The 18,928-nt window shown below is 45.7% G+C and overlaps 1 protein-coding gene across 23 annotated transcripts in view; it reads left to right on the forward strand.

Annotated features, from left to right (window-relative positions):
* Positions 1-13,235: 13,235 nt before the first annotated feature.
* Positions 13,236-18,928, forward strand: part of RAI14 (retinoic acid induced 14) — a 169,451-nt gene continuing 163,758 nt past the window's right edge. For 6 of the 23 annotated variants that reach the window (XM_085001488.1, XM_085001477.1, XM_085001492.1 and 3 more), the window contains exon 1: positions 14,302-14,449. The gene's annotated coding sequence lies outside the window, so the exon portion shown is untranslated. 23 annotated transcript variants of the gene reach the window in all.

An 18,928-nucleotide genomic window follows, 5' to 3' on the forward strand; every position in this document is an offset into this window, starting at 1 on the left:
ATCCATAGGAATTAAAGCAAGAATGAGGGGCTCCTTTCCTGAGTTCCAGCCCCTGAGGGATCCTGAGAAACCACCAGCTCCAAGTACCATTGTTTTCTTTTTTCTTTAAAAAAAAAGAAAAAAACCACTGGCATTTGAGATAAGCTGCAATATTCTATCAGCTATGTTACTAATTTTAACATTTAAAACTCTACTGAGATTGAAATAATCTAGCAAATAATATCAAAACAACACTCAGGAATTTAGAACTCTTTGAATTGCTTTACATGTGTCTATAACTCTCAAGGCTAAGAATGCTCTTCCCATATCCAGCTGCAGTGGGAGTCTCTGCATTCCTTCACAGACTGTAGCATGCCTCTGGTGCAGAGCATAAGAAATATTTGCCTCCCAGAGTTTCCATATCTGGGGTGGGGAACTGTCTGGCCTGGGCTTTCAACATCTTATTCATCTCACTTCTAGAAATCAGTGCAAGCCCTGGAGCCAACAAAGTGAGCATCTGGGGTATGGATGGTGTGGGGATCAGGGGTCAGGGCATAGCTGGGGAAAATCTATCTTTTGCTCTTTGGGAGTCCTGGGTGAGAAAAAGAGCACAAGGAGGAATTCTCTGGAAAGAGAGGAGGAAGATGTTCTTTAATGATCTCACTCGGGCCCAGAACTGAACCAGTTGCTGGCTCAGAGCCGTCCATGAGCGCCCAGGAGAAGTCAGACACTGTAAGTCACTTACTCAGAAGATGAATTTTGACCCAGAAAAGTGAAAGCTTCATGTCCAGTGACAAAAAGCAGAGCCTGTGGATGAGGCTTGCCAATGGAGGGAAGGCATGGACTGAAAAGGGAAAAGTGAGTTGTCATGGTTTGCCAGGGCTGTCATAACAAAATTCTACAGACTGGGTGACTTAAACAACAGAAATTTGTTTTCCTGTAGTCCTGGAGGCTAGAAGTCCAGATTCAAGGTGTTGGCAAGATTGGTTTAGCAAATCCCACAGCAACGCCGGATCAAGTGCAGCTTGAGGCAAGGCCTGATCCTTAACCCAATGAGGGAGGCCAGGGATCGAACCCGCATCCTCTGGAGGCCCCTCTCCTTAGCATGCAGAGTCACCATCTTCCTGCTTCCTCACATGGCTGTCCCTGAGTGCACACACACTCTTGCTCTTCCTCTGTGTGTCCTCATCTCCTTCTCCTACAGGCACACCAGTCAACGTGGACTAGGGCTCACCCCAGTGGCTCTATTTCAACTTAATGACCCCTTTAAAGTCTCTCTCTCCAAAACAGTCACATTTTGAGGAGCTAGGGGGTTAGGGCTTCAACATATGAATTTAGGGGAGACACAGTTCTGTCCATAATGTGGACTCTTAGCAGGTACATTAAAAATACCTGGGAGTTCCCGTCGTGGCGCAGTGGTTAATGAATCTAACTAGGAACCAAGAGGTTATGGGTTCGATCCCTGCCCTTGCTCAGCAGGTTAAAGATCCAGCATTGCTGGGAGCTGGGGTGTAGGCCGGGGGCTACAGCTCTGACTGGACCCCTAGCCTGGGAACCTCCATATGCCGCAGGAGCGGCCCAGGAAAAGGCATAAAAAAAAGAAAAAAATTAAAAAAAAAAAACACCTGAAACTCCTCACCCCTGTTCAAATCAATAATGGATTACTATGACTGCCCTAAACAACATCCTGCTTTTCACAAAACCTCCTTTGGCAGAACCTCCCCAACGCAACGCTGTATATGTGTGTGCGTGTGTGCGTGTGTGTGTGTGTGCGCACTTGTGCAACTGGGGTTTTTTTTTTCAAAAGCAAAACAACAAAGACGGGTGAGCAAAATGGATGCGTAGAATCTAGAAATAAGCACAGTGTCATCTAACGTAAGGAATGAATACTTTTTTTTTTTTAAGGGCCACACCTGTGACATATGGAGGCTCCCAGATTAGGGGTCGTATCTGAGCTACAGCTGCCACCCTATGCCACAGCCACAGCAAGGCAGGATCCAAGTGCAGCTTGAAGCAAGACCAGATCCTTAACCCACCGAGTGAGGCCAGATATTGAACCCGCATCCTCATAGCTAATTTTTTTTTCTTTTAGGGCTGCACCTGTGGCATATGGAAGTTCCTAGGCTGGAGGTCAATTTGGAGCTGGAGTTGCTGCCTATGCTACAGCCACAGCAACACCAGATCTGAGCTGCATCTTTGGCCTATGCCGCACCTTACAGCAATGCCAGAACTTTAACCAACTGAGTGAGGCCAGGGATCCAACCTAGATCCTCATAGAGACAACCTTGGGTTCTGAACACACTGAGTCACAATGGAAACTCCTAGATGTACTTTTAAAATAGTTTTTCTGGGAGTTCCCATCGTGGCGCAGTGGTTAATGAATGTGACTGGGAACCATGAGGTTGCGGGTTCGATCCCTGCCCTTGCTCAATGGGTTAATGATCCAGCATTGCCGTGAGCTGTGGTGTATGTCGCAGACGCGGCTCGGATCCCGCATTGCTGTGGCTCTGGGTAGGCTGGCAGCTACAGCTCGGATTAGACCCCTAGCCTGGGAACCTCCCATATGCCTCGGGAGCAGCCCAAGAAATGGCAAAAAGACAAAAATAAATAAATAAATAAATAAAATGAAATAATTTTTCTACCTGGAATTTCCTGGACGATGCAAGTAGAAGAAACACAAAACGTCCATGATGTCAGACTCAGGATTATAAATTCTCAGGAAAGATCTTTTTTAGTCTTCATTTTTCATGCCTTTGACCAAGACAGAAATAAACACATTTCCTTTTGGCTTCCTTTTGCCAGATGATATGGATATAGATATAGATTTTTTTTCCCTATTTCAGCTTTTTGCTTGAGAGTATAGATGTATGAGACCCCTAGCTTCTTCCAGGATCTCAGTTCTCATCCCATCAGGCCTTTAATCTCCCCCACAGAGAACCAAGTTCCCCAGGTCAGTGGATGCACCTATGCTGCAAGGTATTCGGACCACTCTGGTTTCAACCTTTTTTCTTTTTCCTTTTGTCTTTGGTCTTTTGTCTTTTTAGGGCTGCACTTTCGGCATATGGAGGTTCCCTGGCTAGGGGTCTAATCCGAGCTGTAGCTGCCAGCATACACCACAGCCACAGCAACGCAGGATCCAAGCCGAGTCTGCAACCTACACCACAGCTCACGGCAATGCCAGATCCTTAACCCACTGAGCGAGGCCAGGGATCCAACCTGCAACCTCATGGTTCCTAGTCAGATTCGTTGCTGCTGTGTCACAATGGGAACTCCTGGTTTCAACCTTTTTTCTTCTTGCTGCCTGTGAATGTGATGTTCTTAAAAGTTTAACTGTGTTTTTATTAACTAAATGTTTGTTGTATATTACCTGGTGTTTCTATGTGTTTGCAGGAATTTTTTTTTTTTTTCTTTTCAGAATTTCCAATAAGCCATGTTGCTGGAGGCCAAAGTCCATTCCTAGGCTCTGTAAGCTGGGGCTTCTTCAAATGCTTAAGCTTTCTTCAGTTATGCTTGAAGCAATGCGCTCTTGCTTCAGTTTCATGGAACAGAGCGCCTTCTTTCCTTTGTGCATCTGAGATTCCAATATCCATAGAAAAATTGTAGTGTAGCAAACAGATGCAAGGACTAGGCCTCAGAAAACTGGGGTTCTAGCTTTGAGTCTGCTCCTTAGATCTCTAAAACCCTTTGGCAACTTAGTGATTCATCTGCAAAATAGGATAGTAATTATTACCTTACCTTTCTTTTCTTTTTCTTTTTACAGCCTTACCCACGGCCTATGGAAGTTCCCAGGCCAGGGGTTGAATCAGAGCTGCAGCTGCTGGCCTACACCACAGCCACAGCAACGCGGGATCCGAGCCTCGTCTGCAACCTACACCACAGCTCACAGCAACTCTGGATCCTTAATCCACTGAGCAAGGCCAGGGATCAAACTTGCAACCTCATGGTTCCTAGTCAGGTTCCTTAACCACTGTGTCACAACAGGAACTCCTCCTCCTTCTGCTTATAAACAACAAAAAAATCACAGCAAAAAGCAAGGATCGAAAAAGAAAAACAAACTCAAGTACAAATTGCATATTTTTGCACATTAGGAGTTCAGCCCATCTAAAATATTTGAGGTCATTCAGTTCCATTGACTTTGCTCTGTCGCACTCTTTTGAGTTTCTTCAAGCTCTTTAAAGATGGTCTGAGCTCCTCAGGCCAGTTTCATCAGAAAAGCATCTTCCTAATTATTCCCTGTTCATCTACCCGTCAGTCTCGCCTTGACCGGGGGAGCCCACCCTGGACATCTCTATGCTCCCTCTTTTGCTACCATGTCTGTCTTTTATCAGTGACCTGTCCCTTTGGAAAGGGCAGTGACATTCTGTCTCAATGGTGGATATGCAGCGGGCACCCCACCTCCACTCCCATTGTGTTTTTCTGCTTCTCTAATTTACAACCCCAAAGGGTTGTTGTTGTTGTTTTTCCTCCAAGGCTTTAATGGGTGGCTACGTGGTGTGGGGCATAGTTCTTTAGATGTGCATCAGGGCTGGGAACCTGTCCCAAATGCAAAATATCAAGCCCTTCTTCAGAGTCGCTGAATCAGGAGCTTTTTAAAGAGATCCTAGGCGATTGAGATGCACATTGAAGTTTGAAAAGCACCATTTAAAAACCATCTTCTTAAAAGAACTTTTTTAACCCAGTAATTTGCAAATATGTTGTGTGTAAGTCCCTTGGGGTGCTCCTTAAACATGCAGATTTTCTGATCCACCCCATGGAGAGCCTGAGTCAGTATTTTTGTGGACAGACTAGTGCAGAGGCTACACTTGGAGAAATGCATTTTTCAACAGAAACCGCAATGGCATATTCCCTGTGTTTTCCATCAACTGAAGTGTTTCTAGCATGTTGTGATTCAGTTCTGACACACTTATCCAGCTATAAGGTCAGTATATTTCATTTTGTCTCCCTTTCAGAAACCTTCTCTAAGGATGCCCTTTCCCCCTTTTTTTTCACTTATAAGAGTTGTATTGAAGTACAGTTGATTTACAAGGTTGTGATAACTTCTTATGTACAAGAAAGTAATTCAGTTATACATGTACACACATCCATTCTCTTTCAGATCCTACAGAATAGTGGGTAGAGGTCTCTGTGCTATACAGCCAGTCCCCATTGGCCAGTCATTCCATATACTTCCGTGTGCATATGCCAATCCCGAGCCCCTGGTCCATCCCTTCCTCCCCCCACCTGTCCCCTTTGGTAACCTTAAGTTTTTCAGTCTGTGAGTCTGTTTTTGTCCTGAAAATAAGTTCATTTGATCCTTTCTTTTTATAGATTCCACATGTAAGTGATACCATATGATGTTTATCTCTCCCTGTCTGACTAACTTCACTTAGTATGATAATCCCTAGGTCCATCCATCTTGTTGCAAATGGCATTGTTTCATTTTTTATGGCTGAGTAATATTCCATTGTATATTTATACCACATCTTCTTTATCCATTCCTCTCTTAATGGATATTTATGTTGCTTCCACGTCTTGGCTATCATAAATAATGCTGCAACGAACGTTGGGGTTGTGTGTCTTTTTGAATTGTGATTTTCTCAGAATAGATGCCCTGGAGTGGGATTGCTGGCTCACATGGTAGTTTTATGATTAGTTTTTTTTGAGGAACCATACTATTTTCCACAGTGGTTGTACCAATTTACTTTCCCACCAACAGCATAAGAGGGTTCTCTTTTCTCCACAACCTCATCAGCATTTATTGTTTATAGACTTATTGATGATGGCCATTTTGGTTGGTATAATGTGGCACCTCATGGTAGTTTTGATTTAAGTTTCTCTAATAATTAGCAATGTTAGCATCTTTTTTTTTTTTTTTTTGGCCGTCTGTACGTTTTCTTTGGAGAAAATCTATTGAGATCTTCCATCCATTTTTTTATTGGGTTGTTTTGCTTTTGGGGTTTATTTTTTTAATATATATATATTGAGCTGCAGCAGGTATTTGTATATTTTCCTCCAAGGATTCCTTAATAAAATCTCCTGGATGTTCAAATCTCTTCAGCAGATTTTCCCAGGGGCAAGGGTACCAGCTCAGCTCTAACTGGTTCATGTTCCTCTTCACCCCTGCCTCCCAGCTCTGTGCACTTGGGGAAGAGGGGCCCAGCGGGCATTCAAGCACCCGCCATGAAAGAAGTGAGCACCCTTTCAATAGAGTCTCTCTGCCTCGACACTGATGGGCAGGGGTGTCTCACTTTTCTCTCTGCACCTGCTGCAGGAGGGGGAGGAAAGAGAATGGTGTCATTAAAAACACGGGGAAAATCTTTTTTAAATGGCCATCTTATTAGATCCCCTCTCACTAGATCCCATCTTCCTGGAACCAGAATGCGCTCACAAACCCCCATCCAAGCTGAATATTCAGTTTGAGTTCAAGTTCTAGTCCTAGTGTTTTCTTGTTAGGTGACCTCGAGCAACTTAAGCATCCCTGATCTATTTCCTCTAAATGGAAATAATAAGAGCATCTACCCCATAAGATTGTTGGGAGAATTCTCAGAGTTAACGCTTGCGAAATATTGCTCTATATTTGCTGCAAAATAAGCACTGATAAATTTTAACATATTATCAAAAGAAAAAAAAAAAAAGAGGCTTTGGTAGAGAGAGATAGATGCTTCCCCATGGTGGAGTGGTGCTTCGCTGGTCTCCAAACCATGGCACTCATGCCTTTGTATAATTGCTTCCCACTTTGACTTTGGACGTGGCCATGCCATTAGCTTTGGCTAATGGGACCATGGCAGGCATGGTATAAGTGGAGGATTGATCAGCACCTGCTCAAGGAAGTGCATCTTCTTGGAATATTCCTTCTTGGAGGCCAGCCACTAGTCTATGAGGAAGCCCAAGAAAGCGCATGAAGAAGAACCAACATCCCAGCCAACAATCCCAGCTGAACTCCAACTAGAGACCAACACTCACTTCTGACTTGAGAAGGGAGGCCATTTCAGATCATGTGGCCGTTTTAGAAGCTCGGCATATACCACGGGAGACAGAATAACCACCTGGTTAACCCATAGGACCATGAGAAACTATAGAATATATTGTTCCTCTTTTAAGCCACTAAGTTTTCAGGTTGTTTGTTTTACAGCAACAGCAACCCAATATCCATTCTCCCAATTTTCGTAATAGCAGAACTCCAATCTTACTTGGTATACCCAGCAACTGCTCCCCCCTTAATTTCCTTTCCTTCCTTTCAGAGGGAGGCAGCCATGTAATACAGTTTTGACCAATAGAATTAAGACGTTGGGTGGGGCTTTCAGAAAATGTCCCTAAGAGGGGCAGACCACACTGGCTGTCCACTCTTCCCCTTCTGCCTTCCTGGGATTCAGAACTGATGCTGTAGGTAGGTAAGCTGTTCTAATGATGAGGAAGAAATCTAGAGTATCACAAAGACCTCAGACTGACAACCTTGAGCCACTGGCCTAAACCAAGCAACTTATCAGAATATGAGAAAAGCAAGCCCCTGTTTGGATAAGCTATATTATAACAGACATCGTTATCCCTGTAACAGGCAGCTGATTCCAATGCTCTTGATGTTTCAATCATGGCATCAGTTGCTAGCAGAGGAGCTGCATAGTATCATCAGCCTCAACCCATGCTGCACCTTAGAATTGGAATTCCTGTGGGTGGAGATGAGTTGACTTATATTTTGGTTCCCATAGCACACTGTTTCATAATATTTCAGCAGAATAGTATGCCTCGCGTTTTCAAGGGCATGGCTCGCCTGGCAACATGGCTTGGCAAAGGCACAGAATAGTGCTAAAGAAAAAGAAAGCAACATGAAGGCACCTGCTGTCTTCTTTGGGTGACTCTTTTTCCATGGATGTCTAAGGTCATCTCTCCAAATAGGTGGGAAGCTCCTTGCAGGTCAAGGACATGTCATATTTCTTCTTTCTATGTGGATTCAATGTTGTACCTTATATATCAGTTGATAAAGTTTCCATAAAGACTTAGCAAACTGTACCCTAGAAATATTTAGACTATATCCTATGAACATTTTTTTTTTTAATCTTTTTGCCATTTCTTGGGCCATTCCCGCGGCATATGGAGGTTCCCAGGCTAGAGGCTGAATTGGAGCTGTAGCTGCCAGCCTACGCCAGAGCCACAGCAACACAGGATCCGAGCTGCGTCTGCGACCCACACCACAGCTCACGGCAACGGCGGATCCTTAACCCACTGAGCAAGGGCAGGGATTGAACCCGCAAGCTCATGGTTCCTACTCGGATTCGTTAACCACTGCGCAACGACGGGAACTCCCCTATGAACTTTTTAAAAACAGTTGAATTGATATATATTACTATTTTATTTCCCCCATATTTTACAAATCTCTCATGTTTTTCTGTATTAGTAATACTTATTGATATTACCTATTTCATTCTTACTCTGTGCCAGAGCCTATTGTACATACTTCATTTGTATTAATTATTTAATCTCCCAAACAACTCAAGAGGCAGGTAATAATATTACTCCCATTTTGCAGAAGAAGAAACTGAAACCAAGAGACATTGGATCCCATGTTTCTGTGGCTGTGGCGTGGGCCAGTGGCTACAGCTCCAATTAGACCCCTAGCCTGGGAACCTCCATATGCCACGGGAGCGGCCCTAGAAAAGGCAAAAAGACAAAAAAGAAAAAGAAAAAAAGAGAGAGAGAAAGAAGGAAGGAAGGAAAGAGAGAGAGAAAGTAGGAAGGAAGGAACGAGGGAGAGAAAGAAAGAGAAGGAAGGAAGAAAGAGAGAAATCATTCTGGAGCATCAGTTTCGTAAGGCCCATTGCAGAACGACGACACCTTCTTCACCTAATCTCACTGCTCGAAATGCTGAATCCAGAACCAGGTGCTCCAGGCATGGCTGGAACAGCCAAGAAAGCTGTGGCTCCACTTGATGGTAGTCAAGGGAGAGAGTGTAAAATATCAATGGCTGGGCCCCACATCAGGCCTCTTCAACCAGTATTCTAGGGGATGGGCCAAAGTAGTTGGTGATTTTGTTTATTTGTTTGTTTGTTTTGTTTTTAGTGCTTGGGGCCAAAGTAATTGGTGATTTTTTTTTCTTCTTCTTTTTAGGGCCACACCCATAGCATATGGAAGTTCCCAGGCTAGGGGTTGAATCAAAGCTGCAGCTGCCTGACACAGCCACAGCCATAGCAATGCTGGATCCTTAACTCACTGAGTGAGGCCAGGGATCAAACCTGCATCCCCATGGATGCTAGTCAGGTTCATGCCCTGCTGAGCCACAATGGTAACTCCCATTTGGTGATTTTTAAAAGCAGCTGATTCTAAGGGGCTGCCAAGATTTTGACCCACTGCAGAGGAAGCCAGAAAAGCCACACCTGGCACATTCGTGGAATGACATGCCATGTTATTGCTTCTGACTGTAGAGCTTTGTGAAAGCCCCCTGCTCTTAGTCTTTTGATAATCAGTTACCTTCCTGATGTTTCTGAACTTCTCAAAATGACCTCCCCCCCATACCCTTTCATTGGCAGATATTTTCTGGAATTTCTTTTCTTTTCTATCTTGCTTGCTTTTTTGTCTTTTTAGGGCCGCACCCGTGGCATATGGAGGTTCCCAGGCTGGGGGTCTAATCCAAGCTGTAGCTGCTGGCCTACGCCACAGCCACAGCAATGCCAGATCCTAGCTGCATCTGTGACCAACGCCACAGCTTTGCAGTGACGCTGGATCCTTAACCCACTGAGTGAGGCCAGGGATCGAACCTCATCCCCATGGATACTAGTCAGATTTGTTTCCCCTAAGCCACAATGGGAACTCCAGGAATTTCTGACATGCATAGCAGAACAACATGTCATCATGGATGGGTCTTTGGATTATCTTAAAATGCTCCTTCTGAAAAAGGAGAGGCCAACAAGACTGAAACATTTATTGCCTGTTTCAAGGTGATGACACTGGGGTTCTGGTCGTGGCTTCTCTAAGTCCTCTGCCAGAACTGGGAGAAATAAGGAGAAAAATATGAGAGCTGTTGATAAGCAAAGGTGGTGTGAAAACAAGAAGAAGTGGTGGTTAAGAAGATCACTTGGGAGGTGGACATCCCAAACCCTGATTCTTGGCTCCACTCTTTCTAGTTCTAGGATTTGGACAAGTTGCTGGATCTATTTAAAACTCGGTTTCTGACTGTAAAAACAGAATAAGACTGTGCAAGTTGCTGTGAGCATTAAGAAAAATGGCATCTACTAAATGTTCCATCCGTATTAGCTCTTAAGCAGATAGTGGTCCATAGCAGTTAGGGGTGAAGGCCCTAGAGCCAAACTACCCTAGTTTGAATCCCTCCACTGCCACTTCCCAGCTGTGTGACTTTAGGCTAGTTACTTAATCTCTCTGTTCCCCAGTTCCCTCATATGCCCAAAGGGGATAATAATGGTACTTACAGGTTTGATGTAAGGATTAAGTTGACCTGAGACTAAGGTGACATGACATCTCCGTTTGCTCAGGACAGCCCCAGTTTATGGCATTTGTCCTAGTATCCTGGCTGGTTTAGTATTTGCCTGCCCTACTTCACTCTCAGAAGTGTCCCAGATTGGATAATAAAGTATACGGCCACAGTAGTTCATGTATATGTCCCTTAAAGAGTGCTTGGTATACACTAGATGCTAAATGTGTGCTAGCTGCTAATATTAGCCCCCACAGCAGTGCAATCCAATAGAAGTACAATGTAAGGCATTTTAATTTTTAATTTGCTAGTTAGCCACATTTTTAAAAATAAAAAGAATCAAATGAAATGAGTGTCAGGAATATAAAACCTAATATATCCAGAAAATCAGCATTTCAACATATAATTAACAGAAAAATTATTTGCGAGATATTTTTCTTTGAAATTTGGTACGCATTTTGGATTTACTGCACATCTCAGTGTGGACTAGTGACATTTCAGGTGCTCTCATGAGGCTAATGGCTTGCATACTGGACAGCACAGTTCTACAGACTCTTCCTATCCTTCATATGACATGTTGGGCCAGGCAGCCTTAAGACACTCTCAGGCCTGTAGTGTCAAGGTTCAGCTGTAGCTTCTCTGCCTGACTCCTACAAGCAGAGCCCTGATGCAGGGCTTTGGAATGTGTTTTTACCAAGCATCTTAGCCTGACCTCCCAAGAAGGAGCCCAAGTTCACGTAGAAGGAAAGGGTAGAAACCTACCCTTGGAGAAATTTCTGTTGGCTTCCTAGTACGTGGAAAAACCATGGGCTGATCAGTGTTTTCAGACGACTTTATTACTGTGGTCTCATTAAATTATGAAATGCAATGCCGAAGTTATTTTATTAATTTCTCCCATGTCGTAGTTTCTTCCTATTTGGAAACACGGCCAAGAAAACACAAAAGGTGGTTCTTGTACGAATATTTGGGCTTTTCCCCATAGATGATCTGCCTTCAACCTTCTGATTGTGTTTTTGTTCTGTTCCCTGGATTGGGTCCAATATCACCACGTTCCTCCAAATCATGCTGCCTCTAACTAGTCCCAGAAGTGCAGTCAGATCCTGACCAAACACCAAATAAAGGAGAGGGGTACTTTTTGGCTCTAGTACTTTTTGGCCATCTCTATTTCCTCCTTTAGGGACAGCTACTTTTTATTCCAATGCATCTGAGCTTTGGGGCTCCTCAAACGTAAGAAGTTTCTAATCTGGAGAGAACTGATATTTTCCAGAGATGGAGCAAGAAAGAAGGGATGTGATAGTATGTAATTCCAAAAATGAAACCTGAGCCCAACCACTCAATGAGCGTCACTTACGTCTCCTGCTAAATCCTGGATGGCAACTCTCCTAGGAGTTTTCAATCTTGTGGGTACAAGACTAACCTGCTAGAACAGATGCTGTGCTATAATGGGGTCAATATTGCTTGTGAAGGCTCTTCAAACTAAGAGAATGGTTTTAGGATGTTAGAAGCCACTGTAATCCAATGTTCTCTTTCACTGACTGGGAAAGTCGGTCAGGAGAGATCCAAACACCTGGTGAAGTTCAAAGGTCAAGTTAGTCAAACTGGTTCCCTTGCTCTTATTGCTCCTAATACAACACATCATACTTTGGTGTGTGGGTTATTTTGATGTGGGGGTTATTCTCCTATTGAAATTCAACGTGCTGTTCATCCCCAAAAGGCTTTGCTAACTTCATGTGGTTTAGATGCTCAGTTTCCTTGCTGCCACCTCTCAAACCCTTTCACTGGGTCAGGTCTCCAACAAAGGGTGACCTCAATTAGCATTTTCTGAAAGGTCTGGGCAAAAAACAAAGTAAAACAATGAGAAGACAATATCAATCCCCTACTTGACCATCAATCTCCCAGCAAGTGGCAGAACTTCGGTTGTGGTCTGAGGTATGTAGTTTGGCTTTCAGCGGTGGGGGGGATTTAGAAAAGGGTCTTGGAACATTGGATTAACCACAAGATCTCTTAAATAACCATCTCTCGCCCAGAGTTGGATTTGCTGATGTAGAAAGTGGGACTACAGATTCAGGAGAATACAGAAGCCACCTATGGGAGAGACAGGGCTGACAGAGGCAGGTAGGCTCCTAGGCAGGTGGCTGGGACAGGGCCTAGCTATGTAAAAGAGGAAAAAAAAAAAAAAAAAAAAAAAAAAGGCAGCAGCTGCAGCAGCAGCAGACAGGGTTTCTATGAATGAAAGGCTAATGACCCTGCCTGGCACAATTACTGTTTGATATTTTAACTCCTTCAACTATATTAGATGCACAGGTTAACTTTCTAAGGCATCATAGTGCCTACCACACTCCAACACCCACCTTTCCAGTTGCTCCGGCTGGAAGGAAACTGTCCTGCTAAAAGGGGAACAGAAACTTGCACGTGGCAGTATTGTTCCCCAATAAATATCCCACAGTACACCATTCATGTGAACCGCAGTGAAAATCTGTATTGTGGACACTGCCAGCATTAAACCAAAAAGAAGTTTACCAGTTCACATGTCTTTTAGAGGGTGATTTTATTTGAGAGAGATGAAAGGAAGAGTGTACATCTTGCTTTAAATCGACTGTTCATCACTTCTTTAAAGAACCTCTGACCTATGATTTAGAAAGGGAAGGCCATGCAACTAGTCACACACCTTCTGCTCTCTGCTAAGTCACCTGTTAAAGCTAAGACAGGCTGTCCCCTTGGCTTGGTGGTGGGTGGGTGATGAGGGGGTACAGATAACGTCTGTCTCCAAGTCCTAAAGATCTGGCCGAGACATTGTAAATTGACCTCTGGCAAGGAGAATTTCATTTTTGTTGGAATTGCTTTTTTAAAGAAGTTCAATTGATTTAGAGTGGATCTCACCAGAAAAGGTCTCATACTGCTTATTTATTCAAGAAAGCTGTCTGCCCTCAGCAAAGGATGTAGAGTTAACAGGGAAAGCACAGGGGTTTTGGAGAAAAAAGACTTTTTAAGCCATAGCTGGTTAGCTTGACCAATGAGTGGCAAAGCTGATCCAAATTAAGTGAGAGGTAGAGAGGTTTGCAATCCCTGGAATTAAAGGAGGAGTCTGTCACCATTCAAACGCCAGGCTCAGCAGCTGGGGAAAGAAGAAACTCTCGAGGGATGTGTGTGTGTAAAGAAACTCTCGAGGGGCGTGTGTGTGTATGTGTGTGTGTGTGTGTGTGTGTAAAGAAGAAACTCTGGAGGTGTGTGTGTGTGTGGCCAGCCCCCTTTGCATCCCAGACCTCTCAGGGCGGGCATTCCCAGAGGTGTCGCTCAGTTCAGGCTGTCGGTTTCTCCTTCCCAGCGCCTGGGCAACACAACGCTGGGAGTCTTCTCCTGCCACCTGAGGAGTGTTTGGAACAGTCACTCCAACCAACTGGTTCAGTCCAGAGAATATGAGCGTATTCTAGTTTACTTTCTGTTCAAGAATTTTGGAGAAAACAACCAACTTAAAGGAGCTCGGATGAGTGACTTTAAAACACCCCCACGACCACAAACGACTTTGGACATTAGCCAGAAAGGAAGACTATTCAGGATCTCATCCGTCTTAAACCCGGTGGTTTCCATTAACTTCAGGTGATGAGGCTCAAACAGATCCACGGGGGAGGGTCCCACGATCTGGGGAAAACTGAAAGCAAGCCGCGGACGCCACGGCGCGCGGGCCTGAGGAGGGGGCGGCCGCCGGGCGGGAGCACCTCCAGCAGGTCCCGGCCGGAGCGCGGGGCCGGATCACCTGACTCGCGGAATTTGGGGCCGCGCGGGGGGGAAGGGGAGGGGAATGGTTAGCACCTCCCTCCCCGCTCCCGCGGGATCCGGGTCGGCGGGGGCCGGCGCCGGGCGGCCACGTGGTGGTGCTGCCGCTGCCCCCGCCCCGCCGGCCCAGCCCGGGAGCCGCGGCGCCCACTGACCCCCGCAGCGGGGGAGGAGGAGGAGGGACCGAGGCGCAGGAAGCCGAGCAGGAAGCGAGCCCGGCGGCCGCGTTTTCCTGGGGAAGCGGCGGGCGGGGTGGCGCAGCCAGCGGGGCCCGGGAGCCGCCGCCGTCTCGATGGGGTGAGTTCGCGGCGCTGAGAGTTGGGAAGCTCCCGGGAGCGGGGTCCTCGGCTACGGTCCCCGCCTTTGTGTCTGGGACTCGGATGAGGGAGGCGGCGAGGAGGCGCGGACGGCGCGCCGGGCAGAGGGGCTTGGCGGGGTGGCTGCGAGGGTCCCGTCACCGCTCTCTTGTCCCCGCCGGCCGCCAACTGTCTGCCGAGGACAGATTGAGAAACAGAGGAAGAGGAGGATGGTGGGGGGTCAGAGTAGAGAGGGAGGACGAGCCAAGTTGGGAGAGGGGTCCTCTCCTACCGGCCCCCGCGACTCGTAGGCCGGCTGGGGCAAGGGTGGTTGCGGAGGGAGCGCGGTGGGAATGAATGACCAGCCCCCGGCAGGGCGTTCTGGCTGCGCCCAGTCAGCTCCCTGTCCCACCTGCCTGGCCGGTCCGGCGCCTGGCTCCCCCGGGTCCCCGCTTCTGGACTCGACGCGCCTCCGCGCTGAACTTGGAGGAGGTGGGGAGGAAGGCGCGAGCGGGAGACTCGGCGGGCTGGGGCGGCCGAGGGTCCGCTATTGTTCCTTTTCTGACTTCAGGAGCCCTCAGCTGGTGCAAGGGTGCAGGCGACGCCGCTCCGGGCGCGGGACTGACCCCCGCTCCCGGTTCTTCTTGTCCTTTTCCCTAGCGCAGCTCCGAGAAGGGCTGGGAGGAAAGATGCTGGAGTTCGGGCCGACTCCGAGTAGCTGGGACTTGGGGAGGAGGGAGGATGTGGAGCCGAGAGAAGGGCTCCCGCCCGCCATCCACTCCACCCTCTGCTCTGCAGGGTGGGTACCCTCCCTAACCCACCCTCTCTTCAATGCTGGCTTGGGCAGGTTTTTGTGTCTGTTGTTTAGTTTCTGCAGTTTGCAGAGTTCATCTGCTAACCCCTAGCTGACGCTTTCCTTTGCGTTTGGACCTCGTACCCCGCTTTTGTGAAAAGGGGTAGGCTCAGAGCCGGGAGAGGCTGCAGACAGACTCCATCCAGGCAGACGGAGCCCACGGTAAAGTGGAGACGTTGCAAGTGACCTCGCAGCACCTGGGCTGTATAGCCAAGCTTGCGCTTCTCCAAGGAGCCCAGCTCAGGGAAACTTTGTTTCCAACGACTGGGGCAAATCTGCGGACTCAAGGCCGCTCACCTGGACCTCGCGGGTTCCTTTGGCCGCAGGGTCACAGGTGATTTAGTTTGGTCTTTGTTTTCCTTCCAAGGGAGGAGACTACTAAGCGCCCTGGGATGATGGGACCATTGCCAGTTCTCTGGAGAATGTGATCTCAAGACCTGCAGGGCCTGGCAGAGGGAGGAATTGCCTTTATGGATCAGTAAGACAGAAGCTCATCTTAGCCATTAGAGTCTCACCTCTAAGGTTTGAACAAAGTTGGAGAAGAGTACATCACAGGGAGGCTGCATTTTGATTGCTCTGACCCCAGCCTGAAGAGTCCTGTTTACAGGTGTGGCTGGGAATTTTATTACTGATGGGTGTAGTCTCATCATGTTTCTTAGTGATGCTTAACCAGTGTCATATTCCCCCCCCCCCCGTTGGACTTGTAAGGCAATAGATTTTATGTGAGGAAATTTATCCAGTTGTTGTAATTTTTGACCAGTGCCTGCACAACTTCAATTGGGACAGGTGGTCCCATTTTGAGCTGTATCCATTCATTGAGGTGCTTCATTAATGAATTTACGGTATCATTTGCATGCCTTAAATTTGTTCTATGGCTTTCTTTTGGTGGGGTGGTGGGAGTTATAACCCTGTTGAAAGATCTTGTTGCTGTTATCTGTGAAATTGAATGAAAAGAATGGATGCTGGTTCCTGGAGATTGATTGAATGGGAGCATGATGTAGTGCCCCCCGTCTGCTAGTAGTGTATCTGACAATGGTTCTGTCTCTGGACTGTCACTTCCATGGCCTCTTTGAGGCAGGCACACCTAGTGTCACTCATGTTCTAAAGGTGAAGATACTGAGCTTTGGAAGTTAGGGAGACTTGACCTTGGAGTTACTGGAATGTGATGGAAGAGCTTTGTCTGTTTGTCCCTCTCGCCCTTCCTTTTATCCTTTCTTTTTTTTCCCTCAAATATTTCAAACACACATAAGGAGAACATAGTAAGACTTCCACTTTTTCCATTCTCATGTTTAAGTTGCTAATCTTTCCATATTTGCTTCATATTCCCCCCCCAACTGAAAATAAACTGCAATTGAAATAGTTTATCCATCCCTCTGCCTCTGTTTCCATCCTCAGGTAATCTTTAATGGGAGGTGCGTATACAAAGTATCCAGAACATGTTTTGGTCCTTCTGTATTACATAGCCACAAAAAAAGCGTCTGCTAGCTTGTGTATTTAACATTTTACCTAAGTGGCAGAATTCTACATCCAGATGACTTGCATTTTTAAGTTTGTCATTATGTGTATGTGTTTGAGGTACATGTAGATCTTCTTTAGCTGCTAGTGAGAATTCTATGTATGAGTAAACTATAGCATACTCATTCCTTCCAAGAGAAAATTAGAGTATTTCCAGGTTTTCACGGTTCATACCTTTTCTGCTGAGGATAGTTGATCTTTTTACACTTAAAAAAAAAAAAAAAAACAAAAAACAAAAAAAAACTGTAACAGTGCTGCAGTCAACATCTGAGATGTGTCTCCTGCAGTCGTTTCTCTGTTCCACAGTTGTGCAATTGATTGCTGAGCAGTGGCACTCTTAAGTAATGATGCATTTATTCTTTCATTCCTCACCAAAAAGGGTGTGCGTAGGGTCTCTCTCGGTTATTTGTTGAATGAAAAGTGAAATTGATCAATTTTTAGCTCTAAGATTATATTAGATGGATTCTTTCATTTTTTTCCCAATTAAAAAAATAAGAGTATCTCTTGTAAAGTTGGAGCATGAGATAAAAGTGTGGTGATGAGTTTGAGATAACTGGCGCTGAAGCTTTCTCTTGGCCGGTTAGCTGGCAGCATAACTGCCTTGGATTACTCACTCAGCCTTCTCTTCTTTATTTCTTCCAGCTTGGAAAGAATAAGGGGCTTGAGTAAGCATTTTCAAAGGCATGTTCCCGCTCTAAGTGTGTGAGAAAACATGGCTGTGTTCATGACATTTTGCCCCCAATTGTAACCCCTTAATCTGGAAGCAGTTGAAGGCGTTTAAACACATTGGCTTCCTCGTTATTCATTCAACTTGCCAGGCATACTCCTGCCTCAGAGCCGTTGTGCATTTACTGTTTCCGCTGTTTGGACGGCTCTTCCCCCGAGATGTCTCCAGGGCTGAGCCCCTTAACCCTTCAGCTCCTTAATCAGACATCACCTTCTCTGCCCACCATCCCCAGCCACCCTCTGCTGGTGTGGCCTGCTCCTCTTTTCTCCTTTATTTTCCTCCATGGCACTTGTCTATCACCTTCTAACTCGATAGACATTTATAGCTTCATTTATATCATTAGTCTGTTCCTACTAGAATATACGCACCATCGAAGACGGGGGTTTTGTCTCTTGTTTACTGTTGGATCCCTAATGTCTAGAACAGTGTTGACCCATAGTAACTACTCATGTTGCATTGGATGCGTGAATTTCATGCTTTCTGTTGTGATTTTCTACTTAGAATGTCTCTTGTAGCACAGATGGGATATCCTCAATGGTGCTGGCTGTTCCCCAAGCTGTAATTGAGTGCCCCCCATGCCCTGTTTACAGGTTCCATCAGGATAAAAACCCACGTTCTGATAAACAAAGCACTCTAAATCTGTGCCATCTACCCCACAAGGCACTTGTGTCTTCAGCTTTTCTGCCAATGTTTGCCAGAGCCTGAATTCAGAGGAAAATGTAAGTAACGTGATGTTCAGAAGCACACCCATCTCTCTTACTTGGTATCTTAGCTTTCCAACATTTTGAATGGGGAAGGTGCAGAACCAAGTGATGCTCACTCTCCATTTCAGATAGGATCCAAATAGACTGGCAGTGGTCTTGATTAATGCCAACCACTGAATTTCTAAGAACAGAAAGTGTATTTCTCTAAATTGCTGCAGAGGGTTTACTCATCATTGTTGTGACTTTGTGCATTTATCATGAGGGGTGTGTCTGTGTGTGTGTGTGGTTGGGGGGATGGTGATCTCAATCTGAAGAGCAGGAGCAACCAATATATATAGTAGTATACCCAGAAATACTTCAAGTCATACTCTAAAATTCATCACTTAGGGTATCGGAAACATTTGGTGTCAGTACTGTGTGTTATTTTGCTAGAAGTCAGCTGAATTTTCTCTATGTAGGAGAAATGATGGGTATAGGACTTGACAGAACAAAGCTAAATATATCCAAGGCCTCTTGGGTGTATTTTAAGTGGGTGATAGGGAAAAGGAGTCTAGACTGTTACCTCCATTAACTATTTATGTAGGTGTATGATACAGATGGTATCCTTTTTAAAAAAAAAAAATCCTTAAGATGCTGAATGATTTAGATTTCTTTCTTTTTTTTTTTTTTAGGGCCACACCC

Source organism: Sus scrofa, chromosome 16, assembly GCF_054392235.1.
Source record: "Sus scrofa isolate SSC_HxYL_T2T_F1_AM1 chromosome 16, Sscrofa_HxYL_maternal_Yorkshire_Landrace_v2.0, whole genome shotgun sequence".
Taxonomy (NCBI): domain Eukaryota; kingdom Metazoa; phylum Chordata; class Mammalia; order Artiodactyla; family Suidae; genus Sus; species Sus scrofa.